The 12,270-nt window shown below is 40.4% G+C and overlaps 1 protein-coding gene across 6 annotated transcripts in view; it reads right to left on the bottom strand.

The window, feature by feature from the left end:
- The window catches only part of PRKN (parkin RBR E3 ubiquitin protein ligase), a 1,237,035-nt gene that overhangs the window by 1,015,168 nt on the left and 209,597 nt on the right, over positions 1–12,270 (bottom strand). The gene's annotated exons all lie outside the window — the stretch shown is intronic.

The following is a 12,270-nucleotide window of genomic DNA, read 5'->3' on the forward strand; positions in this document are numbered from 1 at the left end:
ACATCAGGCATGTTTCACTTCAACTTGACTTTTATGACAAACTTATGTGCGTACATACATAGACATACACAGAGTCTCCTCCAGTATAAGCTTTAAGGGTTAAGATGCCAATGTGTGTCTTATCTTTCTCACCATACAGAGTTGAACAGGTCTTTCTGTAATAAAAACTACATATTCTAATAGATGAAGTACTTTCCTAATTTTAACTCTGACAGAAAATATTACAATCCAGGAGACAATTTTAAGGCTAAACATTTAAAGTTCAAGATAAGGAGTCAAAGAAAACTTTATACAGTCCAGTAAATTAAAACTCATCTTTGAACATGTATTTGCTTTGATGGGAACTACCTGTAAGCATTTGTATTAGTTCACTTAATTCTGCATTATTAAATAAATTTCACCTTTCCTATTTTTAACCAAAAACCTGGGATCCTAGTTGAAAATATAACTAAAAAATTATTACATTTAAAAAGGTAAAAGAAACCTCAAATTAAAACACAATCACGAAATTGTGACTACTTTAAAGCTCCAGATTTATACAATGCAAAATGAAATACACTAGCATTGATGTTGTTCTTTCAGTTCAGTTCAGTTCAGTTCAGTAGCTCAGTCGTGTCCGACTCCTTACGACCGCATGAATCGCAGCACGCCAGGCCTCCCTGTCCATCACCAACTCCCGGAGTTCACTCAGACTCACATCCATCGAGTCAGTGATGCCATCCAGCCATCTCATCCTCTGTCGTCCCCTTCTCCTCCTGCCCCCAATCCCTCCCAGCATCAGAGTCTTTTCCAATGAGTCAACTCTTTGCATGAGATGGCCAAAGTACTGGAGTTTCAGCTTTAGCATCATTCCTTCCAAAGAAATCCCAGGGCTGATCTCCTTCAGAATGGACTGGCTGGATCTCCTTGCAGTCCAAGGGACTCTCAACAGTCTTCTCAAACACCACAGTTCAAAAGCATCAATTCTTCAGCGAGCAGCTTTCTTCACAGTCCAACTCTCATATCCATACATGACCACTGGAAAAAGCATAGCCTTGACTAGACAGACCTTTGTTGGCAAAGTAATGTCTCTGCTTTTCAACATGCTATCTAGGTTGGTCATAACTTTCCTTCCAAGGAGTAAGCATCTTTTAATTTCATGGCTGCAGTCACCATCTGCAGTGATTTTGGAGCCCAGAAAAATAAAGTCTGACACTGTTTCCACTGTTTCCCCATCTATTTCCCATGAAGTGATGGGACCAGATGCCATGATCTTAGTTTTCTGAATGTTGAATTTTAAGCCAACTTTTTCACTCTCCTCTTTCACCTTCATCAAGAGGCTTTTTAGTTCCTCTTCACTTTCTGCCGTAAGGGTGGTGTCATCTGCATATCTGAGGTTATTGATATTTCTCCTGGCAATCTTGATTCCAGCTTGTGCTTCTTCCAGCCCAGCATTTCTCCTAATGTACTCTGCATATAAGTTAAATAAGCAGGGTGACAATATACAGCCTTGACGTACTCCTTTTCCTATTTGGAACCAGTCTATTGTTCCACATCCAGTTCTAACTGTTGTTCTTTAGTCACTAAGTCATTTATAACTCTTTACAACCCCATGGACTGTAGCCACCAGGCTCCTCTGTCCATGGGATTACCCAGGCAAGAATACTGGAGTGGACTGTCATTTCCTTCTCCAGACATGAACATTAAAACTACTTAATTTGCTGCTGCTGCTGCTGCTATGTCACTTCAGTCATGTCCAACTCTGTGCGACCCCTAGACAGCAGCCCACCAGGCTCCCCTGTCCCTGGGATTCTCCAGGCAAGAACACTGGAGTGGGTTGCCATTTCCTTCTCCAGTGCATGAAAGTGAAAAGTAAAAGTGAAGTCGCTCAGTCGTGTCCAACTCTTAGCGACCCCATGGACTACAGCCCACCAGGCTCCTCCGTCCATGGGATTTTCCAGGCGAGAGTACAGGAGTGCGGTGCCATTGCCTTCTCCCAATTTGCTGATAACAACCCCCCAAAAGCACTTACTAACTGAAACAAAAATACTATGATTAATCAGTCAATCAATTAATTACTGAGTATAATTAACATAACATTTTATTAGTATCAATTGTATAATGTACTTGGTCAATATTTGCATATGAAGCAATTAATACCCATCCATCACTCTTACTAAGCTTTTTATTCTCCTGATGAGAACTTTTAGGATTCACTGTGTCACTCTCTAATGTACAGTGCAGTAGTAACTGTATCACCATGCTGTAACCTACACCACCGTGACTTATCTTATAACTGGAAACCTGCACCTTCTGACCCCTCTGACCCATTTTCCCGTACCTTAAGCCCTCCCCTCAGACAACTTCCAACCTGTCTTCTTCATCCATGAAGTCAGTTTGTCTGTGGGGCTGAGAAGGGGTAATCTTTTTTAAAAAGTAACTCCTCATATACGAGAGACCATATGGTATTTACCTTTTAATGCCTGACCGATCTCACTTAACTTAATGCCCTCAAGGTCCATCCCCATTGATGCAGATTACAAGATTTCATCCCTTTTTATGCTTTCAGGTTTTAGATTCAAGTCTTTATATTCTGAGTTGATGTTTATATGTGACGTAGCGGGCCAGTTTTATTCTTTCGCATGTAACTATTCAACACCATTTATTGAAGAAACTGTTCTTTCCCGTTTATATATTCTTGGCGCCTTGGTTGGAAATCAGTTGGTCATACATGTGTGGTGTATCTGGGATCTCTGCTCTGCTCCAGTGGTCTATACGTCAGGTTTTACACAAACCATACAGTTTGACTACTACAGTTGTGTAATGTAGTTTGAAATTGCAAAGTATGAGAGTCTGTTTTTTCTAATAAAACTCAATATTCTATGAAATGTATCTGGATTAAGAGTTAAGTCTGGTATCTAAGAGAATTACAATGTGATATGTCAATTATAGGGGCTTCCCTCATCGCTCCGTTGGTAAAGAATCCACCTGCAATGCAGGAGAAGCTGGTTCGATTCCTGGGTCGGGAAGATCTGCTGGAGAAGGGATAGGCTACCCAGTCCAGTATTCTTTGGCTTCCCTTCTGGCTCAGCTGGTAAAGAATCTGCCTGCAATGTGGGAGACCTGGGTTTGATTCCTGGGTTGTGAAGATCCCCTGGAGAAGGGAAAGGCTACCCACTCCAGTATTCTGGCCTGGAGAATTCCATGGACTAAGTCCATAGGGTCACAAAGAGTCAGAAACGACTGAGTGACTTTCACCTTCACCTCACTTCACATCAATTATATCTCTGTTTAAACTAACAAGCAAAATATCAGTCCTAGGAAGGAGTGCTGTGATCTGTGCCAACTTTATGGGAATGAAAAAGAATGAACTACATAACATAAGTGTCACGCGAGTGTATGTTCCTCGGTTCTTTGTCTCATCGCAACAAAGATTTGGCGCGACGGACATTAAAGCCCTCACAGCTCTCGGGTCTTGGACAAACCATGTTATAGCTTTTAGGCAAATTAGTGTTACAGCTCTATTTTATTTAGAAGATAGCAGGAGAATCCATCCTCGAAGCATGAGGGCATGCCAACCCAAAGACTCGAAGAGAAGAGAGTGGAGGAGTGTGCGGGGGAGGGAGAGAGAGAAAGTAAGAGAGGGAGAAAGAGAAAGAGAAAGAGAAAGAGCGTAAGCATGCGGGAGAGAGAGAGTGAGAAAGCGCTTTGGCTCCTCCTTTTGTTTTTCCCTCCACCTGGGTCTGCCCTATGCAAATTCGGCTTAGCCAGGAGTGCTGTTTGTTCTGCCTGAAGTCTTAACTCTGGTCCTCATACCTTCCTTTGACCTTCCTTGTCTTTTAGTCATCACCGTTTTGGAGTCCTTTTCCCTATTCTACCTACCTAACATAAGTAAAAATCTATCTTTACAAAAGAAGAGGAAGCTTCCCATTAAGTTTGAAGTTGAGACATCATAGCCATGTTTATGGAGAAGAAGAAAAAATCACAATTCCTGTGTGAGAAGGCATGCCCCCATCTATCCCTTTATGCCCCCTCCCAAGTCATGCATTTGTTACTGGACACCCAGTGAAACAGGGTGATCTCAGGGACAAGTGGAAGGACATTCAGTTCAGTTGCTCAGTCGTGTCCGACTCTTTTCGACCCCATGAATTGTGGCACGCCAGGCCTCCGTGTCCATCACCAACTCCCAGAGTCCACCCAAACCCATGTCCATTGAGTCGGTGATGCCATCCAACCATCTCATCCTCTGTCGTCAGCTTCTCCTCCTGCCTTCAATCTTTCCCAGCATCAGGGTCTTTTCCAATGAGTCAGCTCTTCGCACGAGGTGGCCAAAGGATTGGAGTTTCAACTTTAGCATCAGTCCTTCCAATGAATATTCACCTGAACTGATATACCTGTCTTACTAATTTATGGTTCTTATAAATTCCTAGATTGAATGTAACTTAGAAGTAGTGGTGGAATTAGATTTCAGGATTATACTTTTCTGGCCTTTTCTTCATATAAAGGAATTATCACTCCAATATAAAGAGTACAGTTATACAGCACTAAATACAGTGAACATTATTTCTAAGCTGCAATATATCTGCTGCATCTTCATTTTTGACATAAATAATATCAATAAAAATGGTCATCACCAAAACGGATTCTAATATTAGGTTGGAAGAAACAAATTAAACAAATGACTTCAGTCTTACAAAGACAACAGAATGTAAACAATTTTTTTTCTGGAGGTATTATTTAGCTAAATGGTGGTGTTCCTCTACAATTTTCCAGATATAATGAGGTATTAATGTTATATTAATTAAATAACATCAAATGTTAATGGCAGGTAAAAAACAGAAGGCTAATTTCACCTGCACTCACTGATGTGAAAATTTTGTCACATATAACATATGATATAAAAATTTAATCATGGATAAACTCTCCCATAGGATTTATGTGTCCCAGAAAAACCACTAAAATTGAGTTAGGAAGAAGGTATGATAATATTTAAGAATGTAACAAAGTTATCACAAGAACATCACACTCAAATTTTATTATTTCTCTCTCCTCCTCTCTGCAACCTCTAGATATATGGTGACTAATACATCTTAATGTATTTCAGTATATCAACATTTTTATTACATTATTCCTTAAGATGACAACTCCAAATAACTAGTACTGAAAGAAAATACCAAAACCACCAATATTTTTCTTTTCTTGACATACTAGCAGACATATATTTTTATGTTTATAACAAAGCGAAGAAAGAAACATGCCTAGCTTATTATTTCTAGATTGATTGCAGAAGGAGCTACTACCCTTTTTGATGATGTGGAAGTTTTTACACATATTGATGAAGCAAGAGCTGTGATAAATTACTTCAAGAAAATAATGCATCTCATTGCTTTTCTCTCTTTTCCACCTTTTGCTTCTCTTTTTATCCAACTTCTGTTATGGAGTGCAATGTGCCTGGACTTGTCTTTGGAAGTAGAAGTGATAATCTGCAAACAGGCTATGTGTGCTGACATTTAATAATCACCCATGCCCCAGCTATTGTTTGGAATAAAAACTGACACCATACTTTTTTAATGCCATTGTTGCATCTGCTTCTACTGCAGAATAAAATAAAGACCACTGTTTTCTTGTTTTTCACGTTTTGCCCTTTTAGACTCTACTACTTTATTTAAAGCCTAGATGGATTTGGATAATTTCTCATTAACCAAGGTAACTAAGAACTATCCCTGTGTATGCACATAACAGTTACCCTGTTCAAGAATTAGCCAGCTTCTACAAATGAGCCATCTTCCACTTTCATGTCCACGTTCTAGCAGAAGAGGGGGTAACATAAATGAATAGATATGGTAAAGAGAAATATACTGAACTCAATTATTCCCATGATTTTTTTCTTGCATTTACTTATTAATATTACAAGTCTTTGCTAAAATGTTAACTTGGGGAGGAAGCCCTCTCAACTATGTTCTTTAAAATGACAAATAATCCCCTCATATGGTACACCTAACCCTTACTCCCTTCTTTCTTTTCCTCCAGAGTATTTATCAGTATCAACCTAGGCATAACGAAGACCAACACCTGTGTCTGTATTATTGACTAGCTTATATCCAGTGTCTGGCACATGCTAGTTGCTCAAAACATATGGGATTAATGAATACCGTGTGCATGTATGAAGTATGGTAGGTATTCATTAGAGCACTTGTCACAATTTATCTTAGTTTTCGTCAAACACTCCACCCACTATACGAGCTCCTCTCTTAGTCTTCACTGTAATGTCAATATTATACCAAAAACAAAGCAGCCGTCATAAATTTATTCCTTTCCCTCACCTTTCTTATCATCAAGCTCTTAGTCCTATCTCCAAAATACATCTTAGATTTTTTCCTACTTCTGTCTCCACTGTCTCCATCATTCTCTCTCTCTTGAATAAGAGCAGTATGTTTTTAACAAGTCTTTCTCATTCATATCTAAACCTCCTCAAAGCAGTCAGATGAGTCTTCTGACCTAAGAATAAAATCAAGTGTCCTACATAAAATATCTCAATTACATGCTTTTGTTCTCAGAAAAAAATCCATACCCCTTATTACAACCCATAGGGCTACATCACGGGGTTCCCATTTCTCCTCCAGCCTTCACCTCTTCGTGCACAGCTACTCTGACAACTACGCCATGCTGTAGCCATACTGGTTTTCTCTTTGTGTTTCTGAAATAAACCAAACTCTTTCTGAATTTTATGTCTTGGCATTTGCTGTTCCCCCTGCCTGGATGCTCTCCTAAATCTTTACAAAGCCCATATTCATCCTTTGGATAGCATCTCAAAGGCCATCTTCATGTAAGATCTTCTCATGACCACCCTAATTAAGTGAGCTCCCCAGACATGCTCTCATCACCTCATTTGTTACTGCCACGGTTCTTAAGATCAGATTACTTGTTTGTGCTGTGCTGTGCTCAACTGTGCTCAACTGTGTCCGACACTCTGCGACCCCATCCATGGCCTGTAGCCCTCCAGGCTTCTCTGTCTACGGGGATTCTCCAGGCAAGAATACTCAAGTGCATTGCCATGCCCTCCTCCAGGGGATCTTCCCAACCCAGGGTTCAAACCCAGGTCTCCCACATTGCAGGTGGATTCTTTACCATGTGAGCTACAAGGGAAGACCATGAATACTAGAATGGGTAGCCTATCCCTTCTCCAGGTAATCTTCCAGACCCAGGAATCTAACCAGGGTCTCTGGCATTGCAGGCAGATTCTTTACCAGCTGAGCTACCAAAGCCTGATTACTTGTCTACCTGCTATTTATCAAAGTGTAAGCAGGGCAGGGACTTAGCCACTTCGAACTGACAGGGATGAATAAACTGCCTGCATATGGGAGCTGCTCCATGTATAGCAACTGAATCAATAAATATAACATTCTCCTCACCAGAGCATGCATTCCTCATGTTGGTAATCCCAACACCTAGCACACAGGAGGTTGCTAAAAATGTCCCATGAACAAGAAACCTTAAATCTTGTACTGCTTATCATGAGTACCTCCCGAAATACCTTTGCAAACAATAACTGGACTAAGACAATGCGGCATTCATGCAACTGACATTTACTCAGTGCTGCAAAGAGCATATGGTAATTTGGGTTGTGCGTGCAGAACAGGGGATATAGTTTCGTAATTATTTTATAATCCCATAAATGTAAGACACACACATTTCACCAAGGGATTTGACAGTATTTTTCATAGTATCTTTGTTTTCCAATGCAGAAATATGAGTTGGATAGAATCCCTGCCAACAGATTAGGTGGTTGAAGGAAGAGTTCCACTCCCAGTGTGGAGCGTGTTCAGTACCTCATTCAGTGCAGCAGATATTTGCCGAGAAGCTCCTGCCAGCCAAGCACTGGGCTTGATGTAAGAACAATATAAGAATTATGTGTAATCTCCAACCTGGATTGGTGCATACATTTTTTGGCAACTTAGCATAGATGTCTACTTTATACTATTAACATCATTTTAAAACTAAATGCCACCAGCGCCCACATTTCTTTACTTTTGCCAACATTAAGCTTGACACTAAATTTTTTCCAAGTCTAACTGCAAAAGGTGTGGCATTTCTACACCACCCACTTAATCTTCCTGGGTTAAAGAAGTTCCAAATGTGAGCCACATATGTAATTTTTAGTTTTCTAGTGACAAAATTTTAAAAAGGAAAAGGGGGGTTCAGGATGGGGAACATGTGTACACCCGTGGCGGATACATGTTGATGTATGGCAAAACCAATACAATATTGTAAAGTAAAAAAATAATAATAATAAAAAAAATAAAAAGCCAACATTAATTGTAATATTCTATGTATGTCCAAATGTTAGTTAATATAATAAGTATTAAGAAAATGTTATAAATTCTATCTTTTCATACTGTTTTTGAAATCTGGTGTGTGTCTTCAATTACAGTACAATTCATTTCAAATTAGCCATGTGTGGCTAATGACTACCATATTGGAAAGCACAATTCTACAGCCAAGCTGTCAGGCCATATGCTGACGGAAAGCTTAGAAACAGTATAGTTTCATTCTCAGGTTACCTATTTCCAAGACTCTACGTGTAAAACTGAGTATGAACTAATCTGTTAAAAATGTTGCAGTTATAGACCTCCAACAATTTAGGTTAGTCTTTGTTATAAAATTATGGGTGGGGAAAATAGCTGGTTTCCCACCAGCCCTTCAGCTCCAACAACCATTTCCATAAAGAAGAAGAGTCCCAATCTTTTCAATTAGTTTAATTAAAACCTGATATTTTAAAAGTAAGAAGGAGGACTCATAAACTGCTGATTTGTTCGTCTTACTAGAACTAGCAAGGCCTCTCCTCCACTCATGTGGCTGCAAAAACATTATTCAAATAATTTAATATCTTTGAAAGAACAAAGTACAGAAATATTTACATAACGTAATACTGTAGGTGGAAGATCCATCTAAACCTAATGTTAAGAATGACAAAGAGGAGACAAATGAGCATAATATATCTTATTCATTTTCCAATAATACAGTTGGGATATTTCATACACCTAACTTCTTTCACCTGTCAGGAGGAGTAGCCTATCTGTATTTAATTTTCTCCTGCACACAGTGAATGAATAAATTGTGAAACAACTGTGCTTTTTTTTTAGGTTATTTGAATTTTAGTGAGAAACCATAAAATCCTATTTCAATTAAAAAAATGGTAAGTAGAAAAAAATGAATATGGGGGGGCTACTTACTTTTATGTTATAAGCATGATCTCTAAGCCTATAATATAAATTGAAAGCTTTTCAATAAAGCACAGGAAGTCAATGTATAAATTGTTGGCAATAAAGTCTATTTATTTTTAAATTTTCTACTAAATCTAAATGCTGATGGTAATATTAATAACAAAAAGCTATGTTCAAGGAAATTTTTCAGGGCAAACTTAAAACAAGGTATTCATGAAACAACATTACAAGATTCCCAAGATTAAAATTTGTTAGATTGAGGATGTGATGACTGATAATGATACAACAAGCAGACCAGGGTGAAGTCAGACCATGGAAGGCAAGGAGAACAAGCCTGCTCCAGGAGGGCTCCTGTCCAAGGGACTGCACAGAAGCGTTCAAAGCACCAATTCTGAGGACAGGATCTGATGACCAGCTGACTAGAAACTCTGAATATCAAGAGATCGGCTATGAAGGGAGGAGTAAGGCCACCAGAGGCAGCATATTCCCTGGCCTGGGCGAGAGCTGAGCTTCAGAGCACAGGCAGACCTGCTACCACAGGCCCAGGGGAGCAAAAGGAATAAGGGGAAGGGTGGGGGCTTGAGAACTATGATGTCATTATTCAGAAAAGCACGTCAAAACTGAATTTTCAATGAGATGCATTTTTAATTATAAAAACTCCTCTGAGAATTCTTCATTTTCCTCTCAAAAAAAAAAAAAAAAAAAACAACTAAACTGAAGATAATGAATGAATCTTGTCTATAGACTTCACATGTATTTGCTACTTTTTATTGACAATATTAAAAACAATTATCTGAGGAATAGTTTTCATGTTAGACTCCCCAAGAACAGTATTTCTTCCCTGGTAGCTTAGCTGGTAAAGAATCTGCCTGCAATCAGGAGACCCCGGTTAGATTTCTGGGTTGGGAAGATCCCCTGGAGAAGGGAACGTCTACCCACTCCAGTATTCTTACCTGAAAAACTGAATGGACAGAGGAGCCTGGAAGGCTAGACCGTGGGGTCACAAACAGATGGACAAGACTGAGCAACTTTCACTTCACTTCAAGAGCAGGATTAAATTAAAAATTACCACCATTAAAAAGTAAAAAATAACTGTCTGAAAACTCAAAACCAAATATTCTCAGTCTACGTGGCTAAGGCTCCCATTCACTCAGTACAAACTGAGGGCTCCCTGGTTGCAAGGGTGCCTAGGGTTATGGAACCTAATGTAAAGAGTCAAAAGCCAACTGAAGCAGAGCAGAATTCTAACTTCAATGTATAGACGAGTAATTAGGAGGTTGAGAAGAAGGGGAGAATAACAGAAGAGGGAATAAAGAGAGATATGGAGACAGATGATCAGAATAAAAAACAGGAGCAATTAAGCAGGAGACATGCTGTTTGTGGAGAAGCCAAGAAATGACAGAGAAAAAAGAGGTAAGAACTGTGTGCATGCACGTGTGTGTGTGTGTGTGTGTGTGTTCTGTATGCATGAATACAGGATAAGTCACTTCAGTCATGCCCGACTCTGTGTGACCCCATAGATGGCAGCCCACCAGGCTCCTCTGTCCCTGGGATTCTCCAGGCAAGAACACTGGAGTGGGTTGCCATTTCCTTCTCCAATGCATGCATGCATGCTAAGTCACCTCAGTCGTGTCTGACTCTGTGCGACCCCATGGACAGCAGCACACCAGGCTCCTCTGTCCACAGGATTCTCTAGGCAAGAATACTGGAGTGGGTTGCCATTTCCTTCTCCATGTGTTTGTATAGCTATGTGGAATGAGCAGGCACAGGGCTGCCTGCCTGAGGTCTCTGAAAGCTAAAAACGTCACACATTTTAAGGGCACGATTCACAGCTATAAACCTCTAGGATTTTAGCCATGCTGCTGCTGCTAAGTCGCTTCAGTCGTGTCCAACTCTGTGCGACCCCATAGACGGCAGGCCACCAGGCTTCCCCGTCCCTGGGATTCTCCAGGCAAGAACACTGGAGTGGGTTGCCATTTCCTTCTCCAATGCATGAAAGTGAAAAGTGAAATGAAGTCGCTCAGTCGTGTCTCACTCTAGCGACCCCATGGACTGCAGCCTACCAGGCTCCTCCATCCATGGGATTTTCCAAGCAAAAGTACTGGAGTGGGTGGGGTGCCATTGCCTTCTCTGATTTTAGCCCTGAGATTTCTCTAAACTGGCAAACAAGAATATTGTAGGCTCATAAATTATATAAACAAAAGAAAAAGTTTAGCAAGTCTTATTATGCACATTACAAATAGGTTATCTTCCTCAAGCAAAACAAATGCGTGAAACAAACTACAGGCTTGCAAACTGCAAGACAGAAAAGCAGGGCAGAATCTGGCAACGGCAAGCCCAGGCCAACATGATGAGTCAGAATGATGTCCAGCCTAGGGAGAGGCAGCTATTTAACCTCCTCACCAGTCAACCCGCTATGCAAGGGAAAGTTAGCAAACATGGTGATCCCAGCCATGGGAATAACAAGGATGACGATAATCACAGCTCCACTTCTGCCATTCACAGGTGGGTCCTAAGCCCCTTGCTTTTGCAGTGTTACCCAACAGAAGCTTGCAAACACGGCACTGTCATCCTGCTTATGTGTATAAGCAGAAAGAAAGTAGAGAGGCTCCCTAATTGGCCCAAGATTATACAGAAATAAACACAGAGAAGTGGAGGATTAAGTCGTGTCTGATCCCGAGACTGTTTCTCTCACCTACCCTGGAATCTAACCTGGGATGGAAATTTCAACAGCTCTGAATGAAAGATAGTGGTTACTCTCCCTCCAGTCAAATGCTCAGTGCAAAGGTAAGTTACTGAGCAAATGCACCTGACTCTCTAAGGGGATTAAGAAAATTAAAGTAAAGCCAGAATATACGCCAGAGAAGATCTGATGTCTGTATCTTGGAAACTCATTTAAGGGCACAATTTTACTCCTGAATATTTTCACAAGGCTGACCTAAGGTATCTCAGGTCCTAGCCACATCTATACTAGAAGGTACCAATAAATTAAGGTGGGTCCTTTGGGCTCCAAACAAAGCAGGGCAGATGGCTCTTCTTGCTCATGGTGACACTGTAGGCAATCACA

This window comes from Bos javanicus, chromosome 9 (genome assembly GCF_032452875.1).
Source record: "Bos javanicus breed banteng chromosome 9, ARS-OSU_banteng_1.0, whole genome shotgun sequence".
Taxonomy (NCBI): Eukaryota; Metazoa; Chordata; class Mammalia; order Artiodactyla; family Bovidae; genus Bos; species Bos javanicus.